This window comes from Oncorhynchus mykiss, chromosome 2, assembly GCF_013265735.2.
Source record: "Oncorhynchus mykiss isolate Arlee chromosome 2, USDA_OmykA_1.1, whole genome shotgun sequence".
NCBI classification, from domain to species: Eukaryota; Metazoa; Chordata; class Actinopteri; order Salmoniformes; family Salmonidae; genus Oncorhynchus; species Oncorhynchus mykiss.
Genome location: NC_048566.1, coordinates 100,624,358 through 100,637,671, shown reverse-complemented (window position 1 = coordinate 100,637,671; position 13,314 = coordinate 100,624,358).

The following is a 13,314-nucleotide window of genomic DNA, read 5'->3' as shown; positions in this document are numbered from 1 at the left end:
ACTCCCAGGGTCAGTCATTATCCCAACTCTCCCTGAGACACCCTAAGAGAGTAGGGTCATGGCCAGGGTCAGTCATTATCCCAACTCCCCCTGAGACACCCTCAGAGAGTGGGGTCACTCCCAGGGTCAGTCATTATCCCAACTCCCTCTAAGACACCCTCAGAGAGTGGGGTCACTCCAAGGGTCAGTCATTATCCCAACTCCCCCTGAGACACCCTCAGAGAGTAGGGTCACGGCCAGGGTCAATCATTATCCCAACTCCCCCTGAGACACCCTCAGCGAGTAGGGTCACTCCCAGGGTCAGTCATTATCCCAACTCTCCATGAGACACCCTCAGAGAGTGGGGTCACTCCCAGGGTCAGTCATTATCCCAACTCCCCCTGAGACACCCTCAGAGAGTGTGGTCACTCCCAGGGTCAGTCATTATCCCAACTCTCCCTGAGACACCCTCAGAGAGTGGGGTCACTCCCAGGGTCAGTCATTATCCCAACTCCCCCTGAGAAAACCCTCAGAGAGTGGGGTCACTCCCAGGGTCAGTCATTATCCCAACTCTCCCTGAGACACCCTCAGAGAGTGTGGTCACTCCCAGGGTCAGTCATTATCCCAACTCTCCCTGAGAAACCCTCAGAGAGTGGGGTCACGGCCAGGGTCAGTCATTATCACAACTCTCCCTGAGACACCCTCAGAGAGTTGGGTCACTCCCAGGGTCAGTCATTATCCCAACTCTACATGAGACACCCTCAGAGAGTGGGGTCACTCCCAGGGTCAGTCATTATTCCAACTCCCCCTGAGACACCCTCAGAGAGTGGGGTCACTCCCAGGGTCAGTCATTATCCCAACTCCCCCTGAGACACCCTCAGAGAGTGTGGTCACTCCCAGGGTCAGTCATTATCCCAACTCCCTCTGAGACACCCTCAGAGAGTGGGGTCACTCCCAGGGTCAGTCATTATCCCAACTCCCCCTGAGACACCCTCAGAGAGTGGGGTCACTCCCAGGGTCAGTCATTATCCCAACTCTCCCTGAGACACCCTCAGAGAGTGGGGTCACTCCCAGGGTCAGTCATTATCCCAACTCCCCCTGAGACACCCTCAGAGAGTGGGGTCACTCCCAGGGTCAATCATTATCCCAACTGCCCCTGAGACACCCTCAGAGAGTAGGGTCACTCCCAGGGTCAGTCATTATCCCAACTCTCCATGAGACACCCTCAGAGAGTGGGGTCACTCCCAGGGTCAGTCATTATCCCAACTCCCCCTGAGACACCCTCAGAGAGTGGGGTCACTCCCAGGGTCAGTCATTATCCCAACTCTCCCTGAGACACCCTCAGAGAGTGGGGTCACTCCCAGGGTCAGTCATTATCCCAACTCCCCCTGAGAAAACCCTCAGAGAGTGGGGTCACTCCCAGGGTCAGTCATTATCCCAACTCTCCCTGAGACACCCTCAGAGAGTGTGGTCACTCCCAGGATCAGTCATTATCCCAACTCTCCCTGAGACACCCTCAGAGTGTGGGGTCACGGCCAGGGTCAGTCATTATCACAACTCTCCCTGAGACACCCTCAGAGAGTGGGGTCACTCCTAGGGTCAGTCATTATCCCAACTCTCCATGAGACACCCTCAGAGAGTGGGGTCACTCCCAGGGACAGTCATTATTCCAACTCCCCCTGAGACACCCTCAGAGAGTGGGGTCACTCCCAGGGTCAGTCATTATACCAACTCCCCCTGAGACACCCTCAGAGAGTGTGGTCACTCCCAGGGTCAGTCATTATCCCAACTCCCTCTGAGACACCCTCAGAGAGTGGGGTCACTCCCAGGGTCAGTCATTATCCCAACTCCCCCTGAGACACCCTCAGAGAGTGGGGTCACTCCCAGGGTCAGTCATTATCCCAACTCCCTTTGAGACACCCTCAGAGAGTGGGGTCACTCCCAGGGTCAGCCATTATCCCAACTCCCCCTGGTACACCCTCAGAGAGTGGGGTCACTCCCAGGGTCAGTCATTATCCCAACTCTCCCTGAGACACCCTAAGAGAGTAGGGTCATGGCCAGGGTCAGTCATTATCCCAAATCCCCCTGAGACACCCTCAGAGAGTGGGGTCACTCCCAGGGTCAGTCATTATCCCAACTCCCTCTAAGACACCCTCAGAGAGTGGGGTCACTCCAAGGGTCAGTCATTATCCCAACTCCCCCTGAGAAACCCTCAGAGAGTAGGGTCACGGCCAGGGTCAATCATTATCCCAACTCCCCCTGAGACACCCTCAGCGAGTAGGGTCACTCCCAGGGTCAGTCATTATCCCAACTCTCCATGAGACACCCTCAGAGAGTGGGGTCACTCCCAGGGTCAGTCATTATCCCAACTCTCCCTGAGACACCCTCAGAGAGTGGGGTCACTCCCAGGGTCAGTCATTATCCCAACTTCCCCTGAGAAAACCCTCAGAGAGTGGGGTCACTCCCAGGGTCAGTCATTATCCCAACTCTCCCTGAGACACCCTCAGAGAGTGGGGTCACTCCCAGGGTCAGTCATTATACCAACTCCCCCTGAGACACCCTCAGAGAGTGTGGTCACTCCCAGGGTCAGTCATTATCCCAACTCCCTCTGAGACACCCTCAGAGAGTGGGGTCACTCCCAGGGTCAGTCATTATCCCAACTCCCCCTGAGACACCCTCAGAGAGTGGGGTCACTCCCAGGGTCAGTCATTATCCCAACTCCCTTTGAGACACCCTCAGAGAGTGGGGTCACTCCCAGGGTCAGCCATTATCCCAACTCCCCCTGGTACACCCTCAGAGAGTGGGGTCACTCCCAGGGTCAGTCATTATCCCAACTCTCCCTGAGACACCCTAAGAGAGTAGGGTCATGGCCAGGGTCAGTCATTATCCCAAATCCCCCTGAGACACCCTCAGAGAGTGGGGTCACTCCCAGGGTCAGTCATTATCCCAACTCCCTCTAAGACACCCTCAGAGAGTGGGGTCACTCCAAGGGTCAGTCATTATCCCAACTCCCCCTGAGAAACCCTCAGAGAGTAGGGTCACGGCCAGGGTCAATCATTATCCCAACTCCCCCTGAGACACCCTCAGCGAGTAGGGTCACTCCCAGGGTCAGTCATTATCCCAACTCTCCATGAGACACCCTCAGAGAGTGGGGTCACTCCCAGGGTCAGTCATTATCCCAACTCTCCCTGAGACACCCTCAGAGAGTGGGGTCACTCCCAGGGTCAGTCATTATCCCAACTTCCCCTGAGAAAACCCTCAGAGAGTGGGGTCACTCCCAGGGTCAGTCATTATCCCAACTCTCCCTGAGACACCCTCAGAGAGTGGGGTCACTCCCAGGGTCAGTCATTATACCAACTCCCCCTGAGACACCCTCAGAGAGTGTGGTCACTCCCAGGGTCAGTCATTATCCCAACTCCCTCTGAGACACCCTCAGAGAGTGGGGTCACTCCCAGGGTCAGTCATTATCCCAACTCCCCCTGAGACACCCTCAGAGAGTGGGGTCACTCCCAGGGTCAGTCATTATCCCAACTCCCTTTGAGACACCCTCAGAGAGTGGGGTCACTCCCAGGGTCAGCCATTATCCCAACTCCCCCTGGTACACCCTCAGAGAGTGGGGTCACTCCCAGGGTCAGTCATTATCCCAACTCTCCCTGAGACACCCTAAGAGAGTAGGGTCATGGCCAGGGTCAGTCATTATCCCAAATCCCCCTGAGACACCCTCAGAGAGTGGGGTCACTCCCAGGGTCAGTCATTATCCCAACTCCCTCTAAGACACCCTCAGAGAGTGGGGTCACTCCAAGGGTCAGTCATTATCCCAACTCCCCCTGAGAAACCCTCAGAGAGTAGGGTCACGGCCAGGGTCAATCATTATCCCAACTCCCCCTGAGACACCCTCAGCGAGTAGGGTCACTCCCAGGGTCAGTCATTATCCCAACTCTCCATGAGACACCCTCAGAGAGTGGGGTCACTCCCAGGGTCAGTCATTATCCCAACTCTCCCTGAGACACCCTCAGAGAGTGGGGTCACTCCCAGGGTCAGTCATTATCCCAACTTCCCCTGAGAAAACCCTCAGAGAGTGGGGTCACTCCCAGGGTCAGTCATTATCCCAACTCTCCCTGAGACACCCTCAGAGAGTGTGGTCACTCCCAGGGTCAGTCATTATCCCAACTCCCACTGAGACACCCTCAGAGAGTGTGGTCACTCCCAGGATCAGTCATTATCCCAACTCTCCCTGAGACACCCTCAGAGTGTGGGGTCACGGCCAGGGTCAGTCATTATCACAACTCTCCCTGAGACACCCTCAGAGAGTGGGGTCACTCCTAGGGTCAGTCATTATCCCAACTCTCCATGAGACACCCTCAGAGAGTGGGGTCACTCCCAGGGACAGTCATTATTCCAACTCCCCCTGAGACACCCTCAGAGAGTGGGGTCACTCCCAGGGTCAGTCATTATACCAACTCCCCCTGAGACACCCTCAGAGAGTGTGGTCACTCCCAGGGTCAGTCATTATCCCAACTCCCTCTGAGACACCCTCAGAGAGTGGGGTCACTCCCAGGGTCAGTCATTATCCCAACTCCCCCTGAGACACCCTCAGAGAGTGGGGTCACTCCCAGGGTCAGTCATTATCCCAACTCCCTTTGAGACACCCTCAGAGAGTGGGGTCACTCCCAGGGTCAGCCATTATCCCAACTCCCCCTGGTACACCCTCAGAGAGTGGGGTCACTCCCAGGGTCAGTCATTATCCCAACTCTCCCTGAGACACCCTAAGAGAGTAGGGTCATGGCCAGGGTCAGTCATTATCCCAACTCCCCCTGAGACACCCTCAGAGAGTGGGGTCACTCCCAGGGTCAGTCATTATCCCAACTCCCTCTAAGACACCCTCAGAGAGTGGGGTCACTCCAAGGGTCAGTCATTATCCCAACTCCCCCTGAGACACCCTCAGAGAGTAGGGTCACGGCCAGGGTCAATCATTATCCCAACTCCCCCTGAGACACCCTCAGCGAGTAGGGTCACTCCCAGGGTCAGTCATTATCCCAACTCTCCATGAGACACCCTCAGAGAGTGGGGTCACTCCCAGGGTCAGTCATTATCCCAACTCCCCCTGAGACACCCTCAGAGAGTGTGGTCACTCCCAGGGTCAGTCATTATCCCAACTCTCCCTGAGACACCCTCAGAGAGTGGGGTCACTCCCAGGGTCAGTCATTATCCCAACTCCCCCTGAGAAAACCCTCAGAGAGTGGGGTCACTCCCAGGGTCAGTCATTATCCCAACTCTCCCTGAGACACCCTCAGAGAGTGTGGTCACTCCCAGGGTCAGTCATTATCCCAACTCTCCCTGAGAAACCCTCAGAGAGTGGGGTCACGGCCAGGGTCAGTCATTATCACAACTCTCCCTGAGACACCCTCAGAGAGTTGGGTCACTCCCAGGGTCAGTCATTATCCCAACTCTACATGAGACACCCTCAGAGAGTGGGGTCACTCCCAGGGTCAGTCATTATTCCAACTCCCCCTGAGACACCCTCAGAGAGTGGGGTCACTCCCAGGGTCAGTCATTATCCCAACTCCCCCTGAGACACCCTCAGAGAGTGTGGTCACTCCCAGGGTCAGTCATTATCCCAACTCCCTCTGAGACACCCTCAGAGAGTGGGGTCACTCCCAGGGTCAGTCATTATCCCAACTCCCCCTGAGACACCCTCAGAGAGTGGGGTCACTCCCAGGGTCAGTCATTATCCCAACTCTCCCTGAGACACCCTCAGAGAGTGGGGTCACTCCCAGGGTCAGTCATTATCCCAACTCCCCCTGAGACACCCTCAGAGAGTGGGGTCACTCCCAGGGTCAATCATTATCCCAACTGCCCCTGAGACACCCTCAGAGAGTAGGGTCACTCCCAGGGTCAGTCATTATCCCAACTCTCCATGAGACACCCTCAGAGAGTGGGGTCACTCCCAGGGTCAGTCATTATCCCAACTCCCCCTGAGACACCCTCAGAGAGTGGGGTCACTCCCAGGGTCAGTCATTATCCCAACTCTCCCTGAGACACCCTCAGAGAGTGGGGTCACTCCCAGGGTCAGTCATTATCCCAACTCCCCCTGAGAAAACCCTCAGAGAGTGGGGTCACTCCCAGGGTCAGTCATTATCCCAACTCTCCCTGAGACACCCTCAGAGAGTGTGGTCACTCCCAGGATCAGTCATTATCCCAACTCTCCCTGAGACACCCTCAGAGTGTGGGGTCACGGCCAGGGTCAGTCATTATCACAACTCTCCCTGAGACACCCTCAGAGAGTGGGGTCACTCCTAGGGTCAGTCATTATCCCAACTCTCCATGAGACACCCTCAGAGAGTGGGGTCACTCCCAGGGACAGTCATTATTCCAACTCCCCCTGAGACACCCTCAGAGAGTTGGGTCACTCCCAGGGTCAGTCATTATACCAACTCCCCCTGAGACACCCTCAGAGAGTGTGGTCACTCCCAGGGTCAGTCATTATCCCAACTCCCTCTGAGACACCCTCAGAGAGTGGGGTCACTCCCAGGGTCAGTCATTATCCCAACTCCCCCTGAGACACCCTCAGAGAGTGGGGTCACTCCCAGGGTCAGTCATTATCCCAACTCCCTTTGAGACACCCTCAGAGAGTGGGGTCACTCCCAGGGTCAGCCATTATCCCAACTCCCCCTGGTACACCCTCAGAGAGTGGGGTCACTCCCAGGGTCAGTCATTATCCCAACTCTCCCTGAGACACCCTAAGAGAGTAGGGTCATGGCCAGGGTCAGTCATTATCCCAAATCCCCCTGAGACACCCTCAGAGAGTGGGGTCACTCCCAGGGTCAGTCATTATCCCAACTCCCTCTAAGACACCCTCAGAGAGTGGGGTCACTCCAAGGGTCAGTCATTATCCCAACTCCCCCTGAGAAACCCTCAGAGAGTAGGGTCACGGCCAGGGTCAATCATTATCCCAACTCCCCCTGAGACACCCTCAGCGAGTAGGGTCACTCCCAGGGTCAGTCATTATCCCAACTCTCCATGAGACACCCTCAGAGAGTGGGGTCACTCCCAGGGTCAGTCATTATCCCAACTCTCCCTGAGACACCCTCAGAGAGTGGGGTCACTCCCAGGGTCAGTCATTATCCCAACTTCCCCTGAGAAAACCCTCAGAGAGTGGGGTCACTCCCAGGGTCAGTCATTATCCCAACTCTCCCTGAGACACCCTCAGAGTGTGGGGTCACGGCCAGGGTCAGTCATTATCACAACTCTCCCTGAGACACCCTCAGAGAGTGGGGTCACTCCTAGGGTCAGTCATTATCCCAACTCTCCATGAGACACCCTCAGAGAGTGGGGTCACTCCCAGGGACAGTCATTATTCCAACTCCCCCTGAGACACCCTCAGAGAGTGGGGTCACTCCCAGGGTCAGTCATTATACCAACTCCCCCTGAGACACCCTCAGAGAGTGTGGTCACTCCCAGGGTCAGTCATTATCCCAACTCCCTCTGAGACACCCTCAGAGAGTGGGGTCACTCCCAGGGTCAGTCATTATCCCAACTCCCCCTGAGACACCCTCAGAGAGTGGGGTCACTCCCAGGGTCAGTCATTATCCCAACTCCCTTTGAGACACCCTCAGAGAGTGGGGTCACTCCCAGGGTCAGCCATTATCCCAACTCCCCCTGGTACACCCTCAGAGAGTGGGGTCACTCCCAGGGTCAGTCATTATCCCAACTCTCCCTGAGACACCCTAAGAGAGTAGGGTCATGGCCAGGGTCAGTCATTATCCCAAATCCCCCTGAGACACCCTCAGAGAGTGGGGTCACTCCCAGGGTCAGTCATTATCCCAACTCCCTCTAAGACACCCTCAGAGAGTGGGGTCACTCCAAGGGTCAGTCATTATCCCAACTCCCCCTGAGAAACCCTCAGAGAGTAGGGTCACGGCCAGGGTCAATCATTATCCCAACTCCCCCTGAGACACCCTCAGCGAGTAGGGTCACTCCCAGGGTCAGTCATTATCCCAACTCTCCATGAGACACCCTCAGAGAGTGGGGTCACACCCAGGGTCAGTCATTATCCCAACTCCCCCTGAGACACCCTCAGAGAGTGGGGTCACTCCCAGGGTCAGTCATTATCCCAACTCTCCCTGAGACACCCTCAGAGAGTGTGGTCACTCCCAGGGTCAGTCATTATCCCAACTCCCCCTGAGAAAACCCTCAGAGAGTGGGGTCACTCCCAGGGTCAGTCATTATCCCAACTCTCCCTGAGACACCCTCAGAGAGTGTGGTCACTCCCAGGGTCAGTCATTATCCCAACTCTCCCTGAGACACCCTCAGAGAGTGGGGTCACGGCCAGGGTCAGTCATTATCACAACTCCCCCTGAGAAACCCTCAGAGAGTAGGGTCACGGCCAGGGTCAATCATTATCCCAACTCCCCCTGAGACACCCTCAGCGAGTAGGGTCACTCCCAGGGTCAGTCATTATCCCAACTCTCCATGAGACACCCTCAGAGAGTGGGGTCACACCCAGGGTCAGTCATTATCCCAACTCCCCCTGAGACACCCTCAGAGAGTGGGGTCACTCCCAGGGTCAGTCATTATCCCAACTCTCCCTGAGACACCCTCAGAGAGTGGGGTCACTCCCAGGGTCAGTCATTATTCCAACTCCCCCTGAGACACCCTCAGAGAGTGGGGTCACTCCCAGGGTCAGTCATTATCCCAACTCTCCCTGAGACACCCTCAGAGAGTGAGGTCACTCCCAGGGTCAGTCATTATCCCAACTCCCCCTGAGACACCCTCAGAGAGTGTGGTCACTCCCAGGGTCAGTCATTATCCCAACTCCCTCTGAGACACCCTCAGAGAGTGGGGTCACTCCCAGGGTCCGTCATTATCCCAACTCCCCCTGAGACACCCTCAGAGAGTGGGGTCACTCCCAGGGTCAGTCATTATCCCAACTCTCCCTGAGACACCCTCAGAGAGTGGGGTCACTCCCAGGGTCAGTCATTATCCCAACTCCCCCTGAGACACCCTCAGAGAGTGGGGTCACTCCCAGGGTCAGTCATTATCCCAACTCTCCCTGAGACACCCTCAGAGAGTGGGGTCACTCCCAGGGTCAGTCATTATCCCAACTCCCCCTGAGACACCCTCAGAGAGTGGGGTCACTCCCAGGGTCAGTCATTATCCCAACTCCCTCTAAGACACCCTCAGAGAGTGGGGTCACTCCAAGGGTCAGTCATTATCCCAACTCCCCCTGAGAAACCCTCAGAGAGTAGGGTCACGGCCAGGGTCAATCATTATCCCAACTCCCCCTGAGACACCCTCAGCGAGTAGGGTCACTCCCAGGGTCAGTCATTATCCCAACTCTCCATGAGACACCCTCAGAGAGTGGGGTCACTCCCAGGGTCAGTCATTATCCCAACTCCCCCTGAGACACCCTCAGAGAGTGGGGTCACTCCCAGGGTCAGTCATTATCCCAACTCTCCCTGAGACACCCTCAGAGAGTGTGGTCACTCCCAGGGTCAGTCATTATCCCAACTCCCCCTGAGAAAACCCTCAGAGAGTGGGGTCACTCCCAGGGTCAGTCATTATCCCAACTCTCCCTGAGACACCCTCAGAGAGTGTGGTCACTCCCAGGGTCAGTCATTATCCCAACTCTCCCTGAGACACCCTCAGAGAGTGGGGTCACGGCCAGGGTCAGTCATTATCACAACTCTCCCTGAGACACCCTCAGAGAGTTGGGTCACTCCCAGGGTCAGTCATTATCCCAACTCTACATGAGACACCCTCAGAGAGTGGGGTCACTCCCAGGGTCAGTCATTATTCCAACTCCCCCTGAGACACCCTCAGAGAGTGGGGTCACTCCCAGGGTCAGTCATTATCCCAACTCTCCCTGAGACACCCTCAGAGAATGAGGTCACTCCCAGGGTCAGTCATTATCCCAACTCCCCCTGAGACACCCTCAGAGAGTGTGGTCACTCCCAGGGTCAGTCATTATCCCAACTCCCTCTGAGACACCCTCAGAGAGTGGGGTCACTCCCAGGGTCAGTCATTATCCCAACTCCCCCTGAGACACCCTCAGAGAGTGGGGTCACTCCCAGGATCAGTCATTATCCCAACTCTCCCTGAGACACCCTCAGAGAGTGGGGTCACTCCCAGGGTCAGTCATTATCCCAACTCCCCCTGAGACACCCTCAGAGAGTGGGGTCACTCCCAGGGTCAGTCATTATCCCAACTCTCCCTGAGACACCCTCAGAGAGTGGGGTCACTCCCAGGGTCAGTCATTATCCCAACTCCCCCTGAGACACCCTCAGAGAGTGGGGTCACTCCCAGGGTCAGTCATTATCCCAACTCCCCCTGAGACACCCTCAGAGAGTGGGGTCACTCCCAGGGTCAGTCATTATCCCAACTCTCCCTGAGACACCCTCAGAGAGTGTGGTCACTCCCAGGGTCAGTCATTATCCCAACTCCCCCTGAGAAAACCCTCAGAGAGTGGGGTCACTCCCAGGGTCAGTCATTATCCCAACTCTCCCTGAGACACCCTCAGAGAGTGTGGTCACTCCCAGGGTCAGTCATTATCCCAACTCTCCCTGAGACACCCTCAGAGAGTGGGGTCACGGCCAGGGTCAGTCATTATCACAACTCTCCCTGAGACACCCTCAGAGAGTTGGGTCACTCCCAGGGTCAGTCATTATCCCAACTCTACATGAGACACCCTCAGAGAGTGGGGTCACTCCCAGGGTCAGTCATTATTCCAACTCCCCCTGAGACACCCTCAGAGAGTGGGGTCACTCCCAGGGTCAGTCATTATCCCAACTCTCCCTGAGACACCCTCAGAGAGTGAGGTCACTCCCAGGGTCAGTCATTATCCCAACTCCCCCTGAGACACCCTCAGAGAGTGTGGTCACTCCCAGGGTCAGTCATTATCCCAACTCCCTCTGAGACACCCTCAGAGAGTGGGGTCACTCCCAGGGTCAGTCATTATCCCAACTCCCCCTGAGACACCCTCAGAGAGTGGGGTCACTCCCAGGGTCAGTCATTATCCCAACTCTCCCTGAGACACCCTCAGAGAGTGGGGTCACTCCCAGGGTCAGTCATTATCCCAACTCCCCCTGAGACACCCTCAGAGAGTGGGGTCACTCCCAGGGTCAGTCATTATCCCAACTCTCCCTGAGACACCCTCAGAGAGTGGGGTCACTCCCAGGGTCAGTCATTATCCCAACTCCCCCTGAGACACCCTCAGAGAGTGGGGTCACTCCCAGGGTCAGTCATTATCCCAACTCTCCCTGAGACACCCTCAGAGAGTGGGGTCACTCCCAGGGTCAGTCATTATCCCAACTCCCCCTGAGAAAACCCTCAGAGAGTGGGGTCACTCCCAGGGTCAGTCATTATCCCAACTCTCCCTGAGACACCCTCAGAGAGTGTGGTCACTCCCAGGGTCAGTCATTATCCCAACTCCCACTGAGACACCCTCAGAGAGTGTGGTCACTCCCAGGATCAGTCATTATCCCAACTCTCCCTGAGACACCCTCAGAGTGTGGGGTCATGGCCAGGGTCAGTCATTATCACAACTCTCCCTGAGACACCCTCAGAGAGTGGGGTCACTCCTAGGGTCAGTCATTATCCCAACTCTCCATGAGACACCCTCAGAGAGTGGGGTCACTCCCAGGGTCAGTCATTATTCCAACTCCCCCTGAGACACCCTCAGAGAGTGGGGTCACTCCCAGGGTCAGTCATTATACCAACTCCCCCTGAGACACCCTCAGAGAGTGTGGTCACTCCCAGGGTCAGTCATTATCCCAACTCCCTCTGAGACACCCTCAGAGAGTGGGGTCACTCCCAGGGTCAGTCATTATCCCAACTCCCCCTGAGACACCCTCAGAGAGTGGGGTCACTCCCAGGGTAAGTCATTATCCCAACTCTCCCTGAGACACCCTCAGAGAGTGGGGTCACTCCCAGGGTCAGTCATTATCCCAACTCTCCCTGAGACACCCTCAGAGAGTGGGGTCACTCCCAGGGTCAGTCATTATCCCAACTCCCCCTGAGAAAACCCTCAGAGAGTGGGGTCACTCCCAGGGTCAGTCATTATCCCAACTCTCCCTGAGACACCCTCAGAGAGTGTGGTCACTCCCAGGGTCAGTCATTATCCCAACTCTCCCTGAGAAACCCTCAGAGAGTGGGGTCACGGCCAGGGTCAGTCATTATCACAACTCTCCCTGAGACACCCTCAGAGAGTTGGGTCACTCCCAGGGTCAGTCATTATCCCAACTCTACATGAGACACCCTCAGAGAGTGGGGTCACTCCCAGGGTCAGTCATTATTCCAACTCCCCCTGAGACACCCTCAGAGAGTGGGGTCACTCCCAGGGTCAGTCATTATCCCAACTCCCCCTGAGACACCCTCAGAGAGTGTGGTCACTCCCAGGGTCAGTCATTATCCCAACTCCCTCTGAGACACCCTCAGAGAGTGGGGTCACTCCCAGGGTCAGTCATTATCCCAACTCCCCCTGAGACACCCTCAGAGAGTGGGGTCACTCCCAGGGTCAGTCATTATCCCAACTCTCCCTGAGACACCCTCAGAGAGTGGGGTCACTCCCAGGGTCAGTCATTATCCCAACTCCCCCTGAGACACCCTCAGAGAGTGGGGTCACTCCCAGGGTCAATCATTATCCCAACTGCCCCTGAGACACCCTCAGAGAGTAGGGTCACTCCCAGGGTCAGTCATTATCCCAACTCTCCATGAGACACCCTCAGAGAGTGGGGTCACTCCCAGGGTCAGTCATTATCCCAACTCCCCCTGAGACACCCTCAGAGAGTGGGGTCACTCCCAGGGTCAGTCATTATCCCAACTCTCCCTGAGACACCCTCAGAGAGTGGGGTCACTCCCAGGGTCAGTCATTATCCCAACTCCCCCTGAGAAAACCCTCAGAGAGTGGGGTCACTCCCAGGGTCAGTCATTATCCCAACTCTCCCTGAGACACCCTCAGAGAGTGTGGTCACTCCCAGGGTCAGTCATTATCCCAACTCCCACTGAGACACCCTCAGAGAGTGTGGTCACTCCCAGGATCAGTCATTATCCCAACTCTCCCTGAGACACCCTCAGAGTGTGGGGTCACGGCCAGGGTCAGTCATTATCACAACTCTCCCTGAGACACCCTCAGAGAGTGGGGTCACTCCTAGGGTCAGTCATTATCCCAACTCTCCATGAGACACCCTCAGAGAGTGGGGTCACTCCCAGGGACAGTCATTATTCCAACTCCCCCTGAGACACCCTCAGAGAGTGGGGTCACTCCCAGGGTCAGTCATTATACCAACTCCCCCTGAGACACCCTCAGAGAGTGTGGTCACTCCCAGGGTCAGTCAT